General features: G+C 46.3%; 1 long non-coding RNA gene and 1 pseudogene across 1 annotated transcript in view; one reads left to right on the top strand and one right to left on the bottom strand.

Moving 5' to 3' along the window:
• The window catches only part of LOC123391448, a 29,621-nt gene extending 27,870 nt beyond the window's left edge, over window positions 1-1,751 (top strand). The window contains exon 5 of the long non-coding RNA XR_006606133.1: window positions 42-1,751. This is a non-coding gene — a long non-coding RNA (uncharacterized LOC123391448). The remainder of the gene's footprint in view (window positions 1-41) is intronic.
• Window positions 1,752-3,201: 1,450 nt separating this feature from the next.
• LOC123391440 lies at window positions 3,202-12,894 on the bottom strand (annotated as a pseudogene).
• Between the last annotated feature and the right edge of the window lie 11,584 nt (window positions 12,895-24,478).

Here is a 24,478-nt window from a genome sequence, read left to right as displayed (position 1 = left end):
CATTTTATTTTATTTTAAGATTTTATTTATTTATTTGGCAGAGAGACACAGCGAGAGGGAACACAAGCAGAGGGAGTGGGGAATGGGAGAAGCGGGCCTCCCGCTGAGCAGACAGCCCGATGCGGGTGTGTGTGGGGGGGTTCAATCCCAGGACCCCAGGCCAAAAGCAGCCGTTTAACAACTGAGCCACCCAGGCGCCCCTACTATGACCATTTTAATGACGTCGTCTGTCTTCAGTATCTGCTCACAGGTAAGTTGATCATAGGTAGAACTCGCTGAGACATTCAATGCTCTTAGCACACAATTTGTAATTCATTGACGAACATGAGAAACAATTTCAGCTGTTTTTCCATTTTTAATTGTTTTCTTCGGACCCTGCAGCTTTGGTCACCGTTCATCAGAGAGCTTTCATGAACTCACGTCTTCAGGTTAATTCTGCCTTAGAAAGGGAGTTGGGTTTCAACGTGCTTTAGGGATGGGGGTAAGCCTGTGCCTCCTCTTGCTGTACGATGCTGTGGGAAGCCGGGAAAGGCCTGCTTTGCATGGCCCTGTGGCGCACTCTCTGCTTTCCCTCTCTTGTAACCCAAGGCCAGCATCTCAAATGGATCATTTAACCCCACTCCCCACTTTCCTTCACATCTGTTTGGTTTCAGGCTTAAAAAAATAAAAAAGGATTCATTCAAATTGACTTATTCAAACTGACAAAATGCAGTTTTATATAACTAACCTTAAAAAACGCCAGAGGGATGGTCTTCATCATTGTGCAGGATAAAAAAGGAGAAGCAAAGTGATTCAAATGACTGTTTATGTAGTTCAGGAGGGTGAGTGGGGCAGGCTGCAGAGATGGTATTCTGTTCCCTTCCCATTTCTTTCCTCTGGTCCTGTGCATTAGCTCTTGCCTTCTGGGCAAGCAGGCTAATTTTTTTCTGTTGGGAGAGACAGCTTGTCCTTCCTTTGGCCCACACTTTCCTTTTTGTTTTGTTTTCCTTTAATAACTGAGTAACTTTAGATTTTAGCCTGATTTTAGCTTTGAGTCCTGATAGTTAGTCTGGGACCCTCAGGCCTTTGCACGCCAAGAGGGGGAAAGGCCAAAGCTAAGATATGTGTGGCTATCAGGTAGGTCTGCTGATGCCTTTCTGGATTAGACAGACATAAGCCAGTTTACTTCCAAAAGCTTGTGTTTGCCCAAGCACGTACCTTCTTTACCTTAATGTCATGTTTATGTGGAATACAGTGGTTGGATGCTATGTGAGTGGGTCTTAATTCACAGAAAGAACTCAAGACACCAACAGCCATCCTGACTTTGCTTTTTTTAAGATGCCCCAACTCTGTTTTACCCTCTCCAGATAAGCTCTTAACTCAGTAGAGTGTTGGTGTGGCCAAGCAGCAAGAATATAGCACAAAAGTGCGTGGTTTTCAACCCTCACTATGTGTGGCATTCCCCTGGGTGATCAAAAAAATATATATACAGTTGTCCCAGCTATGCCCTGGAGATTCTGATTTAATGGGCCCAGGCATAAGTGCTTTTATAAACTCTTCAGGTGAGCTCTTTGGTGGTCTGCTGAAGCCAGAGCTATATGATTGTGCCTTATGTAATTAACTCTTCTATCATTAATACTAGCAAATGCTCTAGACTTCAGTCTTTTCAGCTGTAAGACAGAGGTATTGTTTAGATGATTCCAAATAGTACTTGGTATAGCCAAATCAAAGCCAACTCCCTCAAAAGGCTGGTTATGTGGCATGGTTTCCCCCCCCCCAAAAAAAAAAAAAAAAGACTTAACGGAGCCCAGCCTCTTGTGACCTTGGGCAGATTTCTTAATTACTCTGCCTCAGTTTTCTTATCTATGAAATGGAGTCAATACTAGTACCTGTATCAGAATTTTGGAGATTAAGTGAGTTAATCGACAAAAAGTACTCTGAACATGATTTGGTGATAGCAAGTACTCAGTAAATATTTGTTGTTAATATGACCGCAAAACTCCTTCCTTTGACTCAGGTTTGTGTGACTGCAGCTAAAACCCTCTCCCTGCCTTCAGGTTCTACTCTCTCATTAGCTGAATGAAATCCCTATCAAGGAGAAGAGTGAGTTCGGCTGGTATTTTGAAGGCATGTCTGTCGCTGGGACACTGCAAGAAAATCTCACTTAAAAGGGGCAAAGTCTAGATGTTTGAAAGTGGCTATGCCTCTGCATGGGATAATAGAGGCTGCCATAAAATGCTTGCTCAGTGGGGAGACCAACTTAGGGACTCCCATCAGAGCAGCATCCAAGATTTTGATTTTCTTCTTGGAAGTAATTCTAGACTCATCTTTCTTCAGAAAAGAATCAAGCATTCTCTCTGAAATCACACAGAACAGGGTCGTCACAGCTTTTGCACCCCTTCCCCACCCTAGGGCAGTGTTTCTGAGATATTATGAGAGATGCAGGGAATGTTCTGGGGATTCTGTTGCTCCCCAGATAGGCCGTAGTCTCTATAAAGTGCACATCGTGGTTTCTCAACTGTTGAACTTTTTCCTGTCCAGGATTATAACCCAAAAAGAGTCACTATGACCCTGAAAGAATAGTTGTTTATTCAAGCATGATTGAAATTCTCTCTTTCCACATCTATTATAGCCTTGGGTTGTTCTTAAACAACCAGAGAAAATAGGTCCAATGCTTGGAAGAGTCATCCCTTCTTCAAATGAATCAAATTAGGACACCTATTGACTTCTGCAAAGACAAAGTAGGAGACAATGATTTGACTTACTCAAGGGTATTTCTCAGCTTATGTCATGACCAAGTTCCCTTCACTGGTTTTCCTATTGCATTTCAAATATGAGTTGACCTATAAGCATCCGATACTGTGTGAGAAATTAGATAAGGGGTTAGAGTGTCAGAAGCCCCAGGTGGGAATCAAGATATTCGGTTTCCAGTCTTGCCTGTGACTTGGCTGGACCACCAGCTCTTAAAAGTTCAGCCTCTTGGGCCATCGTAAAAGATGAGTAGGGGTCTGAAGGCCCTGTTTATAGTAAAAAGTCTGTTTAAATCTCTGTTTATTGGTGAGTTTTAGTCAATCTAGCTAAGTATTTGTCTCTTTTGTTCTTTTCAATGAACCGACTTTTGGTTTTCATTGATTTTCTTCTTCTGGTTTTTTGAGTCTCTATTTTATTAAATTTTCACTTAATTTAATTTAGAGAAGCCTGTGTCTTTATTGGTGGAACAGGCTACTTGAGAGAGATGAAGTGTGAGGAGTGGATGGTCTTGTTGCCTGTCCTATTTCTGGTGATGGAGAACTTGTCCAGGTAGTGGCCAATCATCTTGGGCTTGATTTCCACCTAGTTGAAAGTATTGCCATTATAGACATCCATCATGTGGCCCCGCATGTCTGGCAGGATGGGTCATGTCCTGTAAGCGTGTCTTAACCACCTCTGGCTTCTCCATGTCAGGGGCACTCCTTCTTGGCCTTGGGCACACTCTTCAGCAGCGAGTACTGCTTCCTCCGCAAACCCAAGCTGAGCCTCGCTGCTGCCGGGCATGGTAGAGCTGCCTCAACTGCTTGTAGGCCATGTCCAGCGGCTGGTCGAGGTCCACCCCAGCAGATGAGCTCACGGAAGATGCACTGCTTCTTCTGCTCCACTTCTGCCCTCTTGTCAGCTCATCCTAAATTTCCACTTTAATCTTTATCCTCTCCTTCCTTCTGCTCATTTTTAGGTTTACTTTGTTCTTTTTCCAGTATCTCAATGTGGAAGATGGGCTTATTGGTTTAAGATCCTTCTCCTTTCTTAATATAAGCATTCACTGCTATGAATTTCCTTATAAGCACTGCTTTAGCTGAATTCTATACATTTTGATATGTTGTGTGTTCATTTTATTCACCTCAAGGTATCTTCTTCTTTTTTGTTTGTTTGTTTTATTTATATAAGTAATCTCCACACCCAAGGTGGGTTCGAACTCATGACCCAAAAATCAAGAGTTGCAGCCTCCTCTGATTGAGCCAGAGAGGCGACCCACCTCAAAGTATTTTCTGATTTCCCTTTTGATCTCTTCTTTGGTCCATTGGTTGTATAGGACTGTATTGTTTAATTTCCACATTATTTGTGAGTTTCCCAATTTTTGTCCTGCTATTGCTTTCTAATTTCATTACATTGTGATCAGAAAACATACTTTGTAATATTTCTACCCTTTTCAATTTATTGAGGTTTGTTTTGTGGCTACTGTAAGAAAATACCATAGACAATAGCTTAAACAATAGGAATTTATTTTCCCACAGTTCTAGAAGCTAAGAGGTCCAAGATCAAGAGGCTGGCCCATTTAGCTTCGGTGAGAGCCAAAGGCAGAGTGCTGCCTTCTCACTGTGTTCTCACAAGGTAAAGTCAGAGAGGGGAAGGAGGAGAGATAGTGAGCTCTCTGGTGTTTCCTCTTATAAGGACACCAATCCTATCAATCACTTGAAGTCTGCAGTCACCTTTTGAAGAATACTTCAACTGTGTGGAGCATACAGTAGTTCAGCTTCTAAGGGTTGTTTATATCTATGAGGCTGTGTAATCACAGCATCCTTGTAAAGTAGATGAATAATGATATTGATATTATATTTAAAAATGGACAAGTAGGGCCCTGGAGCGCTTAGGAAAGCCAGGACCACAGTGAACGAGTCCCTAGGCAGGAACAGCATTCACTTCTTTGGAGTGTACCCAGTGTTACTTTTCTATCAGACTAAACTGCCTTCCTTACAGACCAGGTAGGAGGTAGCAGATGTCTACATTGTGCGTGTGCATGCCTGTGTGACAGAGAGGGACAGAGACAGAGAGAAAGTGCATGGCCAATTGCAATGTTAAATTTCTGTTTATCCTGGAGCTATAGTCAGGTTTAATCATTCTTGGAATTCTAGTACATGAGCAGGGTGTAGTTTTGGACTCATTATTTACACAACATCCTCTACTCTGTCTTGCCTCAGGGAGAAAGGGGCTTTCTCCAGAGCCAGTCGAGACCTCCCCACCTTATCTTTCCTAGCTGAAAGCCCACAAGCATGCTTGCTGCTTTCTCAGGACTGTCTCATGAATGTGAACCAGGGTGTCTGATGACCATTAATAAGGCAGATAAACTGCACACTACCATTAATAAGGCAGATAAACTGCACACAGCTTCTCTCTTGTGTGCTTCCTACCTTCCCTCATTCTCACTTGGCTGGTGACATAGTAGACATTCAATCAATATTTATTGATTTGCTTTTGTCACAAGGCTAGGCTAAGTTGTAGGCTAGTTAATGAACTGGTGACTTCAGGGAGAGGTGGGGCTGACAGATCCCACACCCCCCCCAGACTCCTGGAGTCTCTCTCTGAGAAGAACAGGAAATGAAGACTGAGAAGGGGAATAAGAAGCAGCACAGAGACAGTGGGGTACCCAGACCCCAGTCCTGCTGCCGAGGCTCAGCATGTCTTCTGGGAGCCACAGCCTCCATGTCCCCGCCTGTTATGTGTGGGTGCTCAATCTCATGGCCTCTGGGGTTTACTACTACTACTGCTGCTACTACTACTACTACTACTTCTTTTTTAAGATTTTATTTATTTATTTGAGAGAGAGAGAGCACAAGTAGGTGGAGGAGGAGAGGGAGAGGGAGACGCAGACTCCCTGCTGAGCAGGAGGCCCAATGTGGGACTCGATCCCAAGACCCTGAGATCATGACCCGAGCCAAAGGCAGACACTTAACTGACTGAGCCGCCCAGGTGCCCCTCTAGGGTTTACTTCTGCTTTAACCTTTTCTCTGTGAAATAGTTCCTTCCTTTGGTTACTTGCTTTTATACTCACACTCTGATTCAACAGACATTTATAGAGTACCTACCACGTGCCCGGCACTAAGTAAATCAGAGGGTGAGAGGCAGGGATGGGCACACAAAGATAACAAATGAACCAGTGCAGCCCTTGAACCTATCTTGCTGGCCATCGGGGGAGAATGGGAGACATCCACATGGAAAACAAATACCGGACAGGATTTGATGGCTAGCTCTTGGGGTAACTTCTACACCCCTGCCTGTCCAGGTGACCCTGGCCTCAGGAATCTGGAGAACTGAGGCAAAGCCAAGGGTTAGCTGGGAGGTGGTGGGAGGGCTCAGTTGGATTCTCCTGAGTATTGAATTATATTTGAGGAGTAACAGATCATCTCTCACTTGGCCACTGATAATAAAAATAATGGACATGATGGCTGTGTGTCTAGGTATTTTGGGTAGAGTGCAGAACCCACATGGAGGCATTTGTGCCATAGGTTGTGTCCACCAAAGAGGCTACCAGAGTTCTCTGACACTAGTTGCTCTAAAGAGCAGTTGCTTCTCAGAGAGCAACAGAACTCAAGTTGGCCCAGAAAGAGGCCCGTGGGTCTTCTAGGACTATGCTCTGGCAATAATCTCAGTGGACCTGACCTGCCGCTGAGTGCGCGGCGTCATCTCAACTCAGCTCAGCTCAGCTGCACACCTGGCGATTGCAGAGCCTGAGAGCCAAACCTTGCTGCCATGCCCAGGAGCAGTCTGCAGTGTCCGCTTTGGGGTTACTCAGTGATAGGACTCCAGTAATACATTCGCGTTACCTGTCTTCCCAGGGGGCCAAAGAGGGAGAAGGCCCACCTGGCTCTGGGCACACAACCCCAAAGAGAGGCAGTGTGGGTAATTAAAATTCCACAATGGCAATAAAAATGACAACACAAGTGAATCGATTGCTTACTGTGTGCCAGACACCGTGTTAAGCACTTTATATACGTTTTCTTATTTGGTTTTTAATCCGAAGAGTTACATCCTATCGTTGTCCCCATTGCTAGGGACGGGGACAACAAGGCTTGGAAAATTGAAGCAAACAGCACAATAATTAAAATCCAGACAAGGGTAACTCCTGGTGACTCAATCTTAGCCATGATCCAGTATAACACTTTGGATGTGTCCCTTTTACCATCCGTGAAAATTAAGCACCAGAACACACACCCTGGAACAGCTTTCTTCTCCTGTGGCTTGAGGTTAGATCTGGGTTTTTTGTGTTTCTGAAGCATTTTTGTCGGGTGTGTGTTTTTAATATTGTAAGCTGCCTCAAATCTGTGATGGAAGTGAGCACATCTTAAAGCACAATTAAATAAAAAGGCAGAAGAACACACACCGAGATCACGAAAATCAGTTCCAATCTCTGTCTGGTTATAACCGCTTTGGGGTGGGGGCTGGGGGCGTTGTGTTCACGGCTGCCAGACAGAAGGTTGTTTGAACTTGGCTGGCTGGCTCTGAGAGCCAGCAGAGTGAACTTGAAGAGAAAGATAAACATACAACAACTGTTCAAAGCTTCAGGTGTTATGATTGCTAATTGAGAAAGGCCCTAAATAATACCTACTGGTGTGTAGGAATTTCACTCCCGGGGATTAGTGGCTCAGGTAACACTGGGTTCCTTCCTTCAGATTCCCCCTTGAAGAACACTAAAGTGGAGTCCTTGCCACTCTGGAGTGAGTAGGCCTCAGAGGTACCCAGGGCAGCTAAACAGCACCTTGATTTCTGGACTCTTTCAGTTGTGTTCTTCATACACACAGTCTCTCTTTCTCTCTCTCTTACACACACAGACTTGCCACACACAACTCACAGTCACACACATGTGCCTTCAGACACTTACACGCAGGGACAAATGCAGGAACCAGTCTTAGGCACACGGACTCTCCAACAAATCCATGTGCGGAACACTCACCAGCTCCCAGAACACTCCTCTATTCGCAAGCGCTTTCTCACATACACACACATTCCTACACACACACACACACACACACATACACACACACACTCTGTCTCTCTCTCTCTCACCTGCACAAGATACTTCTGGCAAGGCTGCTGCAGCTGTACAAACCTGCCCAAGCTCCTTTCCGGGCCCAGCCCAGTCAGCACTTTCACAGGCCCAGGCTCACTTTAGCCACCCTGTTGTCTTCCTCAGAGCCTGGTCACACTGTCCTTGACTCTGTGTCACCTATGTGTGAGGGACTGGAGGCTGCTGAAGTGGGCAAGCGTGTGGCGAGTGAGTGGCAGTTGGGGTGAAAGCTGGGAGCCCTTCAGCTGACCTCCTCACGGTGCCCACCCAGCATCGCAGCCCCATTCCGGCTTCTTCCGCTTCCAGACGCAGCTTGGTGTGGTGGACTGGGCTTCGGGAAATGTACGGCCTGGGTCAAGTCTCAGTTCTGAGGCCTTGGGCAAGCTCTGTAAACTGAGTCTCGATCTCCTTAGGTGTAAAATGGAGTTAGTATGTCGCCGAGTTGTGCAGAATATCAAATCCCCTGCTAGGTGTGAACATGCTGTCCCAATGGGAGCTGTGAACAGTGACTGTTCCGGCGGAGAGAAGTTGTAAAATGTCTCTCCTACTCACTCCTGACTCACACTGGCAAACTTTCCTGCCAAATGAGTCAGCTTTATGTCAACTTTACTTCAAAAACTCAAAAAAAACCTAAAAGAGACGCCAGTACACTGCACAGATGACCATCACAAGAAAGCATCTTTGTGCTGTTTCTAATAAGTGAAAGCATGAGGAGAAAACACTTTAAAAGCCTTTGTTTTTATGTATAAAAATCTCAAGAGTAAGTTTACATTTCAAGTGACACCAGCCTCCAACTTGCGAAGGTACTTGCGAAGGCTGAGAAGCAACGCCCTCTGTCCTGCTCTGCTCTGCTCATGTCTTCCCGGAAGTACTTAATGGTGCTAACTAAGTACTCATTTTGATAAGAAAAATGTGAAATACCACAGTTCCACGGGAGGGAAAGGAGGCGAAAACCGCAGAGAGAGGGAAGCTGCAGACGCTGAATATAAAATATCTCTTTGCCAATTTTTCCGAGCAGGGTGCGGGAGCGTGGAACACGATACCATTCCTTCGGCCCCAGCTATGTCTTAGGCTCTACTCTGCATCTCCCGTCCTTTGTCTTTCTTCTGCCTTGTGGCGCTGACCACAACTGCAGTGATGTCAATGTGGTTACAAATTTAATGCCGATCTTTCTCACTAGAGCACCAGCTCCCGGAGGGGATGGGCCGGCCTGTGCTGGTCCCTGTTCCAGAAATGAGGTCTAGTGTGCTGTCTGGCCCACGGCAAAGCTTAGTAAACGCTCACTGAATGAACGGATGAGCCATACTCCTTGCAGCTAAGTAGCGAGTCAGGCATAATTGTCTCCATTTTACAGATAAGGAAATGAATGCTTCAAGAAGTTAAATGGCTTTCCTAGGAGATACTCCTTTGTGTGCTGGGAACCCAACCAAATTCTGTTGATTCCAAACACATTTGCTCTCTTGGTTATAAATGGAACTATTTAAATAAGCACCTTCTCTGAATTGCCTTGGTTTGTGTAAACCCTGAAGAGTATTTGATAATAAATATTTTCCTGGGTTTAACTCCTTTACCGGGACCTTCATCTTCCTGATGGGTTCTGGTCTTACCTTTAGCTCCTCTCCTATCTTACACTGTGCTGCCTTTGTTGCCAGCCCCTTTCTTTCTGCTCTGAGCAGAGGGCCCATCCCAAGACAGCCCTTTAATTCTCCAGGAGTCCTTCTTAGTTCTGGTCTCTTCCTCTGCCCCAGGAACCTCAGCCAGGAAGCAGCTCATCTCACCACAGCTCTCCCACGTGATCAACAGCCACCCTGACTCCCTGGCTAGAGCCAACAAGAACCTCGTTGTTGCCAAATCCAATAAATACTCCAGTGTTCTCACCTTTCTTGGACTTGCATCTGTATTTGCTACTAGTGCCCGTTCCTTCCGCAAACAACTTGTGTTCCCCTCTCTTACCCCTCTTCTTGGCCAATGGTGATGTTCCAAGGTTCTCATTTCATTCTGTGTAATCTCCCTGGACTACCTCATCTACATCCCCCCCCCCCTTGTGGCTCTGATATCATCTTTATCCAGAGATTCTCAATGTTAGTGATCAGAAGGAGACCACTCATCACCCTGAGTGCTGACTTGTCAGGTCAGGGGAGGGGGCTGCCTTCAGATGACTCAGTACAGGGTGTTCTCAGTTCTCAGACCACAGACACAGAAACCTGTGCCACATCCTACTACTTCCCAATACCATGACCTTCTAAGCTCTAGATGGTGTAGTTGGCTTAATATCTCCTTGGCTTTGGCTGTCACAGGAAGGTGTTGCCCAGATGCCCCTTCAGAGAAGTACTTTCTGCCCCAGCTGCAGGGAGTGCTGTCCACATCCAGCCTTCAGCTATGCCCCCTTCCAGGATTATCTCGGTTGAAAAGACCCTTCTTGTCCTGCCACCACATCCCATCACGAATCAGTGTGGTATATAAAGCTCCACCATCTTGGCCCAACTTGGAACAGTTCTAAAATGCCATCCTAGTTCTAAAGCTCCCTGAGAGGTGAGCTGATGGGCCAGTTTTCTAATGCTGTGTTACAAACTATCCCAAAGTGTAATGGCTTTAGATAATGGCAACATGGAACCTTCAAGGAAATCAAACTTCTTACTTGTTGACTCAGGGTTCCTAAAATGCATATGGCAAGAGGGGAAGCCAGGCAGAAGCCATATTGCCTTTTTTAACCTAGCCTCAGAAGTCATGCAGCATCACTCTGGTCAAGAAATTTTAAAAAGTACCCCCAAGTTCAAGAATGCAGACTGGAGACCCCACCTTTTAATGGAGGAGCATCAAGCTCACTGTAAGAAGAATATTTGGGATGGTCCACAAGTTGGTGTGGCCATCTTTGGAAAATATAGTCTGCCACAGCCAAGGCTGTCCTTAGGCTTGCCTTACAGCTCAGTCTCTCCCTCTGCCCTCTCCTGTTTCTTCCCGCTCCTTTCTGTGTCGTGCTCAACAGCATACCCTAAGAAATACCCTACTCATCAAATTTCATCAGAGCCTATTTCCCAGGAACTCAGTCTACAAGACTAGCCTCCCAAACTAACATATTCAACCAAAATCACCATCTTTCCCTGCCTTGTTCCACCCTATCTTCTCCTCTTTTCTGTGTCTCAACTCAGTGAATGGCCTCACCTCTGTCTAGCACCAACCCCTCTCCCTTGCGCAGTCTCCATGTCCTCTCTGTCTCTGGGATATTGTTCACATGTGTCCATTTCTCTTCTTTCCCAGGCCTTGTCCAAGCCACGTCTTCTCTCACCCTGATCTGCTTAATAGTCCCATAACTAGCCTTCTGTGCCTACTCTTGCCTCCCCACAACCTCAAGTGTACTTGTTGCCAGAATGATCTAACTCTCATATTTGATTATTTTATTCTCCAGTACCCATGTGATAATGCCCACATTTCTTTACTTGACCCACAACTCCTTTTGTAGCCAGACCTTGCTTCCCTTTGAGTACTTGTTTCTTACACCTACCCATCAGACTCACTCTCTTTCTTTCAGCTCCTCTGTTATGCTACGAGCACAGTAAAATCTCTCTACCTTTTCACGGATGTTCCTCTTGGTGGACAGTACTGTCCTCCTCACTCATGACCATGACCTGCGTATTTATCATTTCAGTTTTTTTTTTTTTTTTAGATTTTATTTATTTATTTGACAGAGAGAGACACAGCGAGAGAGGGAACATAAGCAAGGGGAGTGGGAGAGGAAGAAGCAGACTTCCCCACTGAACAGGGAACCTAATGTGGGGCTCGATCCCAGGACCCTGGGATCATGACCTGAGCTGAAGGCAGACACTTAACAACTGAGCCACCCAGGCACCCCTATCCTTCAGGTTTTGATCCAAATTTTAATTCCCCCAGCAAGCCCTCCATGACCCCTAGGCTGGGTGAGGGACCCTGACCTGAGCTCCTGAGATGCCCCTCCCACCATTGCATAGCCATACTTTGTGGAAATCCCACTGTGACCACCTTCCCTGGAGGCCATGTCATCTTGTTCAGCAATGTAGCCAGGCACTTAGCCCAGTGCGTAGCACATGGGCCGCTATGTATAACAGAGCAGGTTGTGCACTGGTCAACTCCAAGGTACTCCATTTGTATAAACTACATGGAGGGCACATCCCCTAGAATTATGCGGTATACCCACCCTAAGCACACACAGTGGCCCAGCCAAAAGTTTTAATTGTATAATCAAATAAATATGTGAGTTATGCTATCTTTGATGCTCTCTCTTAACCATGAGATTAATGTTTGGCAAAAGAAAAATTATCTGATTTCAGTAGTCTCTTTTCCAGTGCCAAAGAATGCAACATTTGCAACTAGAAAGGTAAAGGCAAGAGTCTAAAGCAATGGTTCTCAATCCTGGCTACGACTTAGAATTTGGGGGAGGGCGCCTGGGTGGCTCAGTGGGTTAAGCCACTGCCTTTGGCTCAGGTCATGATCTCAGGGTCCTGGGATCGAGTCCCGCATCGGGCTCTCTGCTCAGCAGAGAGCCTGCTTCCCCCTCTCTCTCTCTGGCTGCCTCTCCGTCTACTTGTGATTTCTCTCTGTCAAATTAATAAATAAAATCTTTAAAAAAAAAATAAAAAAAAAAAATAAAGAATTTGTTGGGGAGCTCTGGGAAAATGCAGATGCCTGGGCCCTCACCACAGGCCCATCACAGGAGCTCTGGACAGGGGTGGGGGAGTGGGAGGGCTGGGGGTGGGCCAGCATGGGATTTTTTTACTTCTCCCCAGGTGTCTCTCCTGGGCAGCCAAAGTTGAGAGCCTCTGGCCTAAAGAGCATTCAAGCACGTCCAAGGAGCTTAAGAAACCCACCCAGCAATCATTAACCTTACTCTCAAACACCTCACTCAGGAGGCACAGGGCTGAGCACCCACGGCTAAGACCTTTCTGGGTTAAATGTACTTCTCTGGGTACTAGATCTCAGTGGCAGAGCTGGGGTTGTCAATACTCTTCAGTTCATAGTACATTGTCTTCATTGTACATCGTCTATGCAAGACCCTCTATCGTTTTATTTATTCCATTTTACTCCATTCTCCCTCCAAGTTCCTTACCTTCATCATGGGCCACCATCCTAATAGGCTTGAATGTGGGTACAATATATCCTCGTGTTCAGATGCCTTCTTACAAAAATGTGTTTTGCTGCTCTTTATGCCTGTACTTTTTTTTAAGTAAATGCATCCTGCCTCATTCCGGTAGTTAATTTTTCACTCCATTCATGTTTCACTCCACCCAATCTGTTGCTCCTGTCTGCCACGCAGTATTGCAGTCTGTGTTTCCACCACATTCTCCTGTCCACACCCGCAGCGCTATTCACCCACATTGCTTCCAAGTCCCAGACACTACAGCGCTGCGAGAGCCATCCATGGGTGTGTTCCCTTGTGTACCCACGTGAGAGTTTATCTGGGGTAAGGACTCTCTCTGGTTTATTACCTGTATATTTTAGATTGCATTACTTATGTGTTTTTGCATAATGGATACTTTAATACCAATATACCAAAAAGAAAAATCCAAGTCATTTATGTAACATATTAACGATAATAATGGGGTCCAAACATGATGTGTGAGTGGCTATAAGAAAACAATACAGCACATTCCTAATGCTGCAAGAAGAGGTGGGAATCTTGGCATCTTGGTGTTACTTCATCCCAATACTCTATCCGGCTGGGGATCAGTCCAGGAGGTGGTCTCCGGCAGGGACCACTGGATCCCTTTAAATGAAACCTCAGTGAAAGGTAAGCCTTTCTTGGATTGTTCCAAAATGTCCCTGCGTAAGACGCCCTACTCCTGTGGATGTTAGCTGAATCTCTTGCAGGTTCAGAAGGGGCAAAAACCATATCCAGAAATCAGGCTGTATGCATCAAACCTAACCTCTGTAACCTCTGTTGACATAACTAGGCAGAATCAGACATTCTATTTAGGAAAGAAAAACGTTGCCAAAACTCTGCTTATTATAATGAGCGTTATAAACTGAATGGAATGTTTAGAGAAGACCCTTCAACATTTCATCAGCAAATATCCCGAGTCATAGTAATTCCCTGAAAATCCTCTGTGTAATTTCTGTGTTACGGATTGTATATATATATATATATATATATATATATATATATATATATATATATCGCTGAGATTTCCAAACCAAATATCTGTGTTTTAAAGCAGTTGTTACGTTCACAGAAGTATTAGGTTAATGCTGAGACTTCCGATAGCTTTTCCGCTTGACTGGAAGCCTTACTGAGCATTTGCTCTCTAGCTAATAAGAGAGTGGGGGTTAATATCACAGGCCGCTTCCTACTTCTGTCACTTAGGGCAAGGTGATTCACCTCTCTGTGTCTCAGTTTCCTCACCTGAACAGCAGGGTGGCGTTAGGACATGCCTTCGGTGGTGGTGGCAGGATTAAGAGGATAACACCGGTAAGGAACTTTGCAGATATAAGGCCCTGGAGATACTCAGCAAGAAGCTTTGTGAGGATTTATTTGGGCCTCCTGGTCAGAGCTGGGGCAGTTCAAGTCTAAGAAGTCTCTTGAGGTCCATTTATTTAAGGGGACTATCCTTCTCTGGCTAATCCCATAGCACGTGCTCTTCTGCTCTCTGACTCCCTGTGTCCCCAGGCACTAAACCACACAAACTCCCTTCACTCATCCGATACTGTAGACAGCCTGGACTTCCATATGCATTTGTTTTATGTACGCAATCTGATTAAAATTGGAGGGAAGCGAGAGAGAGTCTAACCAAGAAGCAGACTCTTAACTATAGAGGGACACGCTGATGGTGACATGGGGGGGGGGGGGGATGGGGGAAGTAGGTGATGGGAATTGAGGAGTGCACTGGTGATGGGCACTGGGTGATGTACAGAGGGCTGAATCACTATATCATACCCCTGAAATTAATATTACATTGTATGTTAACTAACTGGAATTTAAATAAAAACTTAAAAGAAAAAGTAAAAGTAAATTTTAAAAAACCGTAATAAAATTGGAGGGAAGTAATGATGTCATCTCAGAAAGCCCTTGGCAAGTTCAAGGACACACAACAGACTGATAGAATGCTGCTGTATAAATCTGCAACGTCCTTTTGATTTTGGCTTGCATAAGAATTGTACTTTTTTTAATATAGTGTATAAATGTGTTCATGGAACCTGAGCAGGGTAGCTTTTCCTTCTCTCTTCCCTGGAGGAGTTAGGCTAGTGTTTTTCTGTAGGCAGCTTTAGCTGGTATGGTTTCCTTTTCTCCCGAGCTCCCAAGCATTGATTTGCTTTGGACGCAGATAGATCTTCAGTCCTATTACTTTTTCTTTGGAAGGACTTCCTGTTGAAGTCATTGAGCAGCACAAATCCTGTCTGGTGTGTGTGAGTCCTTGTGCATGCGTGTGTTTGTTTGAACATACACACACTTCTCTTTTAGCCTCGCGTTTCAGCCTCTCAGTGCTCACATACCGTTGCAGGCCATTATCATTCATTATTATGAAACATTATTACCTTTTACAGGTAGGAAGTTGGATGCATTTCAATTGCTTCACTCAGCCACTAATTGATTCACGTACTTTTCTGACATTCAAGTTTAAACGTATTTCTTCCATAAACAGGAGCAATACTTTCCATGTGGGGAGATGGCCTGCACATTCTTTTATGATGCTCACTCTTAACACACAAGCCGCTTTCTGCAGACCATCGTTGTGCCTTCTGTGAAGAATGTCCTCTCCCCATGACCCCCTATTTCCCCTTCTGATGTGCCTTTCGCTTTAGCTGACTCTGTGGGTGCTACCAATGACTTGGTGGATTGCTGTTCTGTGTTCCTCCACCCAAGGAATTTTTATAAGCCCTGATGCCACCTCTCCCTTTTTAACTTCAATATTAATTTTTATCTTATTCAGTTATTTTGTACCTTACCTTGCTCAGAAAGGACTTATGATGGCTTGTTTAAGCAAAAACGTTCTCCTATCATTTGTTTAGCAAATCTTGTACCCTTCTCTGAGTTTTGAATCGATGGTCTAATTCTCAGCATCTTGAACCCCACCCAGCCTCTGGAGCAGAAACCAGAGGTCAGGCTGGCGAGGGCTCTGGGGCAAAGCGCAGGCAGGACACGAAGCGGCCAAAGCGACTGGATGTGACTTCTCTCTTCACACTTAGACAGTCTTAATTGTCCGCTCCCTTTCGTATTTATTTCTAACCAAGGCCTGTGTCTGAAGAGTGTTGAATTTTATTCTCCGTAAGGGCAGGAGGCCAGATCAGCTAATGTCCTCATGTCCTTCTCGGCACTAACTCAAGACGTTTCGTCCTGAAGCCCTCTTAGGAATACCTGGGTAAGACATTAGAAGACATCTGGTTCACTCAATTTTGCTGTGTCCTTTCCACGCTGGTTAAAATAGTTCAAATTCAAGCTCCCCCGGCTCTGTCTCTGCCACCAGGCCCAGGATGGTCTTGTTTCTTCTGCGTCCCACTCTGAACTTGGGAGCTCTGGGGGTCTCTGGAAGGGTAGGACCCTGGCATTCTTGTGTCCCCCACACCGCCCAGAGCCCTTTGGGGTGTCATTCTCCCTCCGGCTCCGCTTCCGAGGCTCAGGGTGGCCTCCTTTCCGGCCTCTCCAGCCACTCCCCGAATCTCAGCCTTCGGAGCCCAGATTTCCAGACCTCGTTCTCTCATAAAACTTTCTAACTGCCAGAGTCTCAACTAAAAGAAAAAACATGCCTCTGTACCCAGAATTCTTTTCTAAGCATTTCAAAAAAAAAAAGTTCTTCAGAATGTGGTGGTAAAAGTGTCTTTTAAACACTTAGGGGAGTGAAAATGGCCAATCTAAGAGCTCGAAAAGCAACTACTCCCCCCCCCCCCCCCCCCCACCCCCACCCCCGCCCGGGGCCACACACCTTCCTTTGAAAGGTCACGTGTTCACTTGATTTTTTTTTTTAATTTGAGGCTCGGGAGAATCTTCTGATCTCTTTCATTGTTGCCTCAGAGCCTCATTAACTAATTATTTGACCTCTGACTTGTCTAATTACAGAGTGAATTGACTATTCTTGGGGCAGCTTCTTGTAGAAGTTAAAAGCGTAGGCCTCAACCCCATAGATCTGGATTAACACAGACTCTGCCTCTGTCTCAGCTGGCTGACTGTGGGCGAGTTATTTCATGTCTTGAAGCTCAGTTTCTTCATCCGTCAAGTGGGCATGGTCACACCTGTGTTCTGAGATGGTTCTCCAGATTCGGTGAGAGAATAGATACAGAACGGCCCACCAGACAGTCTGGGGTAGTGACCAGGATGGAAACCATGTCTGTCTTCATGCTGCCGAGAGCCTGGGAGGGGTCTACAAACTGGTTTTGGTGGAGAGTGGACATTCCTGAAAGAGAGAGGCATTAAGCAGAGACCTGTGAGATGGGTAGGGGTTAGGCAGGGAGGGTGTCCTCGGCAGAGGGAAGAGCAGGGGCAGCATGTCCTGCACCAAAGTTGGGGAGTGGCCAGGAGGGAGGCTGGAGAGAAGAATCCGGGCTCCACCATCAAAGCCACATAAAGCATTCTCAGAAGATCAATTAGGATGCTGTTACATTAATTCAAATGCAAAACCTCAGGGTCCTAAGCAGGAGTCTACAGCAATGAGGATGTAGAGGAGTGGGTAGATTTGAGAGGGATTTAGGAGGTAGAATTGAGAGGATTTGGTGATTTCACTGGATGTCCTGGGTTCAGTCATCCCCAATCCAGCACCTGTTTTTTGAGCACGCCCTCTGTTCCAGGGAGGACCTTGACTGATTTACTTACTTATCAACCCAAAGGCCGAATGTCCAGCAAACCTCCTCATCTGTCCCCAGAGGCCAGGCTGGCTTTGGCCTGGGGCAGGGCTCTGACCCTGCCCAGCCGAGTGTGCTTGGGGTAGCCGTGGGCCGTTCTGATTTTAGAAAAGGCAGGGCTTTAAAGCGAGCTGTCAACACGTGAGGATTTGGGAGCTGATTACCCGGCTGGAAGATTGCTCAGCCTGTAGAGTCCTCTCTCTGAAAGCCTGCTTTGTGATTGGGGTGGTGACCTAATGAAAGGGTCAGAGGACAGTCACCCAATATCGCTACCGCCATGTGGTCGTTTAGAGGAGCGGTAGCCCACGGAGGAGGAACCCTCTCTCTCGGAGTGCCTTTTCACATTCACGCTTTGCATCCTTGGCTCCTAAAACCTCTTTAAAACCCCCGATCCCTTACCAACAGATGGCAAGTAGAGGCATGGAAAAGCACGAGGGGCAGCTGGGAAAGGGGCCTGGAACTGAAGGCAGGGCATGGACAGAGAACTGCCCTGGTGTGGGCACCCATGGGTGGCTCAGTCGGTTGAGCGTCTGCCTTCAGGTCAGGTCATGATCCCAGGGTCCTTACTCAGCAGGGAGGCTGCTGCTCCCTCTGCCTGCCACTCCTCCCTCTGTCCTCTCTCTCTCTCTCTCTCTAAAAGTCTCTCTGGTGTGTGAGGAATCCCCTCCTCCCCTTCCCAGCATTGGAGAACGACAAGTAAAGAACTCTGAGTAAAAAAAGATCTTAGGGGGGGGAAAAAAAAAACAGGCAGACAGAATGGCAGGCAGAGGCAGAAGCAGGCTCCCCGCTGAGCAAGGAGCCCGATGTGGGACTCGATCCCAGGACGCTGGGATCATGACCCGAGCCGATTGGAGAACCAACGACAAGTAAAGAAAACTCTGAGTTATTTTGAAGTTACTTTTTGGTCATTAGACCTACCATTCTGAAACTGGGCCATGTGGGTCACTGTTTTAATAAGTTTTAATAAGACCACCAGAAGAGCTGATATTAAATGTGTGTTACGTGCGAGGCCGCATACCCAGCAGGAAGCGCTGCTGTCCCATTTCTTCTGCACCATGAAGCCAGGCCCTAAGTAGGACCGCTGTTCCCGGTGTGCCGAGAAGGAAGCTGGTTCCGCGGCCAATGCACACGGTGCAGTGAAACCGGGAAGAAGAGCACGAGAATGAGGACATTTGGCGTCTGGTAGAAGCTGATGGCTCAACAGCTCGTTTTGTGTGCAAAGTTTTGTGTCTGGTAATGAGAAAATCATGCTAATCAGGCCTGTTGTGTCAATACCGTATAATGTTTATTTTAAAGCAACCGCAGAGGGGTGCACACATTCCCGAAGGTCTTCACAAGGAGGCAAAGTGTCCGTCTGCCCAGTTTGACCTCTGAGGGCCCTTTCCCTCCGTTGTGTGTGTGCGTGTGTCTGGGCACGGGGTGGGCCAGGGGGTCAAGGCGCCCTTGGCGAGGAACAGCCCTCAGGAGTGAAGGCACTCCAGGGATCAAGCCAGGTAGGCTTCTGGCTGGAGTCCCCCTTCTTGAGCGCATGCACTCTGCCCTCCCTGAAGGGAGCGGCCGGTATGACTCCACACCATCCCAGAGCCTCAAGGAAGTTTTCTCTCTTGGGAGCCAGCCCTGCAGGTTTGGCCCTGGCAGACAAGTCTGAGCTGGATGAATGAGCAGAAAGTGCCAGATTCCGCTCTGCATGCAGAGATCCTGAGCTTTTTGTAGAATAACCTGTCCAGCCCAACCTACCAGCCCCCACTCCCCACCACTGCCTCAGCCCCAGCAAACGGGCCCGATAGCACCGCCCATCTCAGAATTGAGCTCGTGTTCTTTGACTGGATTTTTGAAATTCCTTAATTGGAGCAGTCTAGAGAGGGAGCCTCTTCTGATGTCCGTTTCCGGCAGTGATTCTGCTAGCCCCCAATATTCACCAGCCCTCACAGTCCCTTAATCGTGAAGCCTAACTGATTGAGGGACATTTGGTAGCTCATACCCCTATCTGGGCCTCAGATTCTTTATCTGCAAAAGGAAGCGTTTGGATTCAGTGAGCCCCTAGTTTTGGTTCTGAATTCCTTATCAGTAGGATAAAAAAGGCAATGTCTACTATCAAAGCTATCCAAAGAATCACCTCTCCCACCTAAAAGACACTGAACTCACTAGATGCCAAGAAGGCTGCCTTGTATTCTATCCAGATGTCCCAGGAGGGGAAGCCCACATCTGAGCGAAGTCTCCAGACCTGGTAACCTCATCAGAATGGACCCAAGCTACACCGGGGTCCCTCTAGCAGCACCCACGCCTCCCACCCAGCCCCAGAGAGCAAGGATGAGGAAGCACCAGCATTCCTATGACAGGATCCCCCTACTCTGAGCGGTGCTGGAAGAGGCCTGAGAACCTGTGTAGCCTCCTTCCACTCTTTACCAGAGAGAGGAAGCTGAGCCCAAAGAGTTCCCACAACTTACTCAAGGTCTCACCAGTCATAGGTTTGAGGCTGAGCCCATAGGCCACATTCTCTGCTGCTGGCCCAGTGCCAGAAAGAAGAGGAAGGGAGTTTTCATCCGGAAAGCACTTCCATTTTTATCCACCTTAGGGAATTCACTCTCCATTTGGCCAGGGTGGACAGCCTGTGATTTCCATGAATGATTTAGGGCTAGCAGATTTCATCCCCAGAGCTTTGCTACTCGGGTCTCTGCCTTTCCGGTCAACATAAATCACCACGGGGTGCTCATCCAGACACCCCAAACGGTGCACGATCAGCTTTGCCATCCCTGGTGAGAGGGGAGGATGGAACCTCCGTGCCCGTGCAAAAGTCGTCATTGGGATTTAAGTCAGCCCTGGTGAAAATAATCCAGGGAATTGGGGAACTATAGAAAGGTCAAAGGTTTGCAGGTTTAGGGTTTCGTGGGAACATATGCATGTTTGGACCAGACCCAAGTGTCTGGTTGACCTGTTTGACAGGTAACAATTAGAGAGCGGGAGCTTGCCGAGCTGGAATGTGGCCGCAGAGGCTGGCAGGAGGATCCGGTTTACCTGCTCGGCAGGTGGGGCCTGCCCGGTTGGACAGGCATGTGCACGCACAGCATTCCAGAGAATCGGTTTTCTTTTAAAGACACAGCGGTGACTGCAGGGCACAAAAGGGTTGGGCTGAGCCCTGGTTGGAAGCAAGCCCTTAGCTATTTGCAAGGTAAAGAGGCAAAATAAATAGTTCCCTCCAGACAGCTCCAGGAAGAAACTGTAAAGACATTCGGGACCTTTTTTTTTTTTTTTTTAAATGTCTAAAGTGAATATGCGCTTCTTGTCTCATAGACCTGAGAAACCCTGAACTAGTACAAAATGCCAAAGATAATAGAAGAGAAAGTCATTCCCTCCTCCCCTGACTACCCCCCCCTTTTTTATTTTTAAAGAGGCTATAATGGTATTAAGAGCAAAACATAGGCTCCTTGAAGGATGGTGTCTGGCTTGGGACAGTCTAGTAACGTTTGCTACTTTCATTAACATAGCTGTGGAAGAAACCCAGGAAAGTAAAGTTCTGGGTTTTTTCCCCTCAAAAAAACTGGACATAATCTGTATATCTTGAAAGTTACATATACTATTTTGATAAAACATACTTAAAGAAAGTAAGTTTGTGGTTAAAATAATAGGAGATTGGGATAATATTATATATAAAATATATACAGTGTAATGGGGGGCCTACCCAGACATAGACCCACATGCATCACATGACTCCCTTTTGATTCCCAGAGGTTTGTGGTATATCACTTTAACTTCCCTGTATCATATCTATCATGGGTGAGAAAGGGGAGAATCCAGCCAAGGAAGATTGAGACCTGAAAGTTGACTGCAGTGTTACAGGGAACATGGCTAAAACAAATTCAAAACTCCGAAAATTCCCAAGCAATTAATTTATTTTTATTCTTTTAAAAGATTTTATTTATTTATTTGACAGAGAGAGGGGGAGAGAGAGCACAAGCAGGGGGGAGAGGGAGAATCAGGCTCCCCACTAAGCAGGGAGCCTGATGCAGGGCTCTAACCCAGGACCCTGGGATCACAACCTGAGCTGAAGACAGACACTTCATCAACTGAACCACCTAGGTGTCCCCAAGTAATTAATTTTTTTAAAAGATTTTATTTATTCGAGAGAAAGAGAGAGTGAGTGGGAGGCAGAGGGAGAGAGAATCGGAAGCAGACTGCACTGACACAGAGCCCACGTGGGGCTTGAATCCTTGACCTCGAGATATGACCTGAGTTGAAATCAAGAGTTGGTTGCCTAACAGACTGAGCCACCGAGGTGCCCCTCCAAGTAATTAATTTTTTAAAATTTGCCAAGTGAGGAAAGCCTGGGTGGCTCCTGGGCTCAGATCATGATCTCAGGGTCCTGCTCAGCAGGGAATCGGCTTCTCCCTCTCCCTCTGCCCCTCCTCCTGTTCATGCACTCACTCTCTCTTTTCTCCCTCTCTCCCTCAAATAAATTAATAAAATCTCTAAAAAAAAAAATTTACCAGGTTAGGTTTCTTTAAAAATCAACAAGAAATGTCCCTTCTTTCACATTGTCTCTTTCATGGCAGAAATTATTTAAGTCACCTCCACATAAATGTTGGGGACTTCCCCTTCCTCTGTGTGCTCCCCAAACTCCCCACCACTGGTTGCACACCACTCTTGTCCTGGTAGTGAGACGGGAGCGCAAGGAAGGATTGGCTGCTGGTGATTACAACCGAAAGAGCTTTGCCCTGTTCAAAGAGTTAATTATAGTGAAGCAAAGGATCTTAAAACTCAATTGGCAGAGACAAACAAACAAACAAAACCTTAGCCAGTCTCATTGTTGATTATTGCTGGTGGTAAAATAGCTGCTACTCTGGCTATTTAACTCTTTAGGTATCTGTGTGATGTGAAGATTCTTGTGTGCGGACCACTGACCAGGACTGCCCAAAAGTCGGTGGTGACAGCAACGGAAAGTCAGAACAGAGACAACTGCCGGTCCGTGTGCTCTTATTTTGTGACATGTGCTGCTCTAAATGGTCCCCATTTCCTCATTTAATCTCCGCCACGATTCTGAGACAGGTTTTACTACGATGTCCATTTTACAGACAAGATTGAGACCCAGGGGCGTTCCAGAATTTGTCTAAGATCACGCTGTTGCTAGGTGCAGAGTGAAGATCCGAACTCAGGCAGTTCATCCATTCATTACGTTTTGAACTCCTGTTCTGAAACAGGCACCGTGCCGGGGATCTGCAAGACTGTGGTGAAGTCTTAGAGTTGGTCCTTCGTGGATGTATTAGAAGTCACAGAATCTAGTTACTGTTTCTGACTACAACACCCATTCTCTTGACTGTCCTCTACATGGACCCTTACGGGTGTACACAATTTAAAGGCTGCAGTTGTGTCTGTCTCCACCGATCACCATATCAGAAACCACTAATGCCCCCCACCCTCCCTGGTGCCCCACCCGCCCCACCGCCCCGCCCCCGCTGCCGTTCCTAGCCAGGCTGAGACACCCTCAGTGGCAGCGTGATCATGCGGCAAGGGACTATGGCCACTTTCTAGGGCATATGCTACGTGTCTACTCCAGGCCTGCTTTGTTTTATCTGCCCAATGTGGCAGCATTAAATCCAAGTTTGAAAGCCCCTTCAATCACTAAGTATTTTATCAATAGCATGTCAGTTTTTACTTCACGATAATTAGAACCTGACAGAATGACTGCTTCCGGTGAGTCCTGAAAACAAAACAAAACAAAAAGCAAAATTAGCCTGCAGTTTATCCAAAGGAAAGAACCATGTAAAGTAGTTTCCTTACCTTACCCTGCAGCACTGCGCCTTTTCCCACAAGGTCACTTTTATTTCCCCGCTGGTATTTTCTTCTGATAGTGTCTATAAACTCTGAACTCTGCTCTAGACCAGTCTGTCTTTCGTGTGCCTTTGAGCAAACTCTGAAGGACAGACGTGGTTTCTCTGGCAATGACCCCTCTCAGTGGCCATGGAAAGGCTGAATGGCCACTTGAGGTAGAGTAATAATAATAAATGGTAATAATAGTAAGTATGTGGAAGGCCTACTATGGGCTAGGCACACTATGCCAAATGCTCTACATACATCATCTCCTTGAATAATTACAGTGGCCATGGGTTTGTATTAGGATTACAGGTACCAGGGAAGAAAGCCTGCTTACAAAGCATATATAACTCATGGGAAGTCATATAGCTAACAAAAGGTAAGGCTAATATCCAGAACTAGGCCCAGTAGGCACTAGTGGGTGTTCTGCATCAACCAGAATGGAGAAGCAAATGACCATTTGGTCTTCAAGCTTTTGTGATTCTGAGATGCTCCTTCTCTACTCTGCTTTGAACAACACATACCAGCAGTGTTAACCTTGAGTTCCTCTGGAACTCATGCTTTAAGTGGGAGAAGAAAAAATCTGCAGCAGGTTTTAAGGAGACCCAAAAGTGAGAAAGCTCCTCAAATTATGTCATGTGAGGAAGAGTTTATGGAACCAGAAATATCTATGGCCAGGTTTGAGGAGACCAGGACTGGGGTGTTGGGGCAGAGCAGGGAGGAGGGCATGCTAATGGCCTTCAAATAACTGAAGGGCTGCCAGATGCAAGGAAGAATAGGCTGGTGTTGAGTGGCTCCAAGTTGGAAACCCAGGACCAATGAGAAGTTGGAGGGAAACAGGTGTTGACCCTATATAAAGGCAAGTTTGTTGTTCCGTAGACTAGAAAGTGGTAGAAAGAGTGGTTGAATGCCGGTTCCATTGCTGTGGTAAGCATTTGTTGTTTTGCTTTCCCGAGTCCATTCTTCTTTATTCTAAAAGCGATGGTCTTATTTCTTTTGCGGAAATGACATTTCCCTGACAGCAGTCTTGGGACAATCAATCAGTTTTTAATATTCACCCTTGGCCCAGCGTTG

Source organism: Mustela putorius, unplaced genomic scaffold, assembly GCF_011764305.1.
Source record: "Mustela putorius furo isolate JIRA1106 unplaced genomic scaffold, ASM1176430v1.1 tig00000228_pilon_pilon_pilon, whole genome shotgun sequence".
In the NCBI taxonomy this organism is placed as follows: Eukaryota; Metazoa; Chordata; class Mammalia; order Carnivora; family Mustelidae; genus Mustela; species Mustela putorius.
Note: the sequence above shows the minus strand (reverse complement) of the source record. Positions and strands in the feature narration are given on the sequence as shown.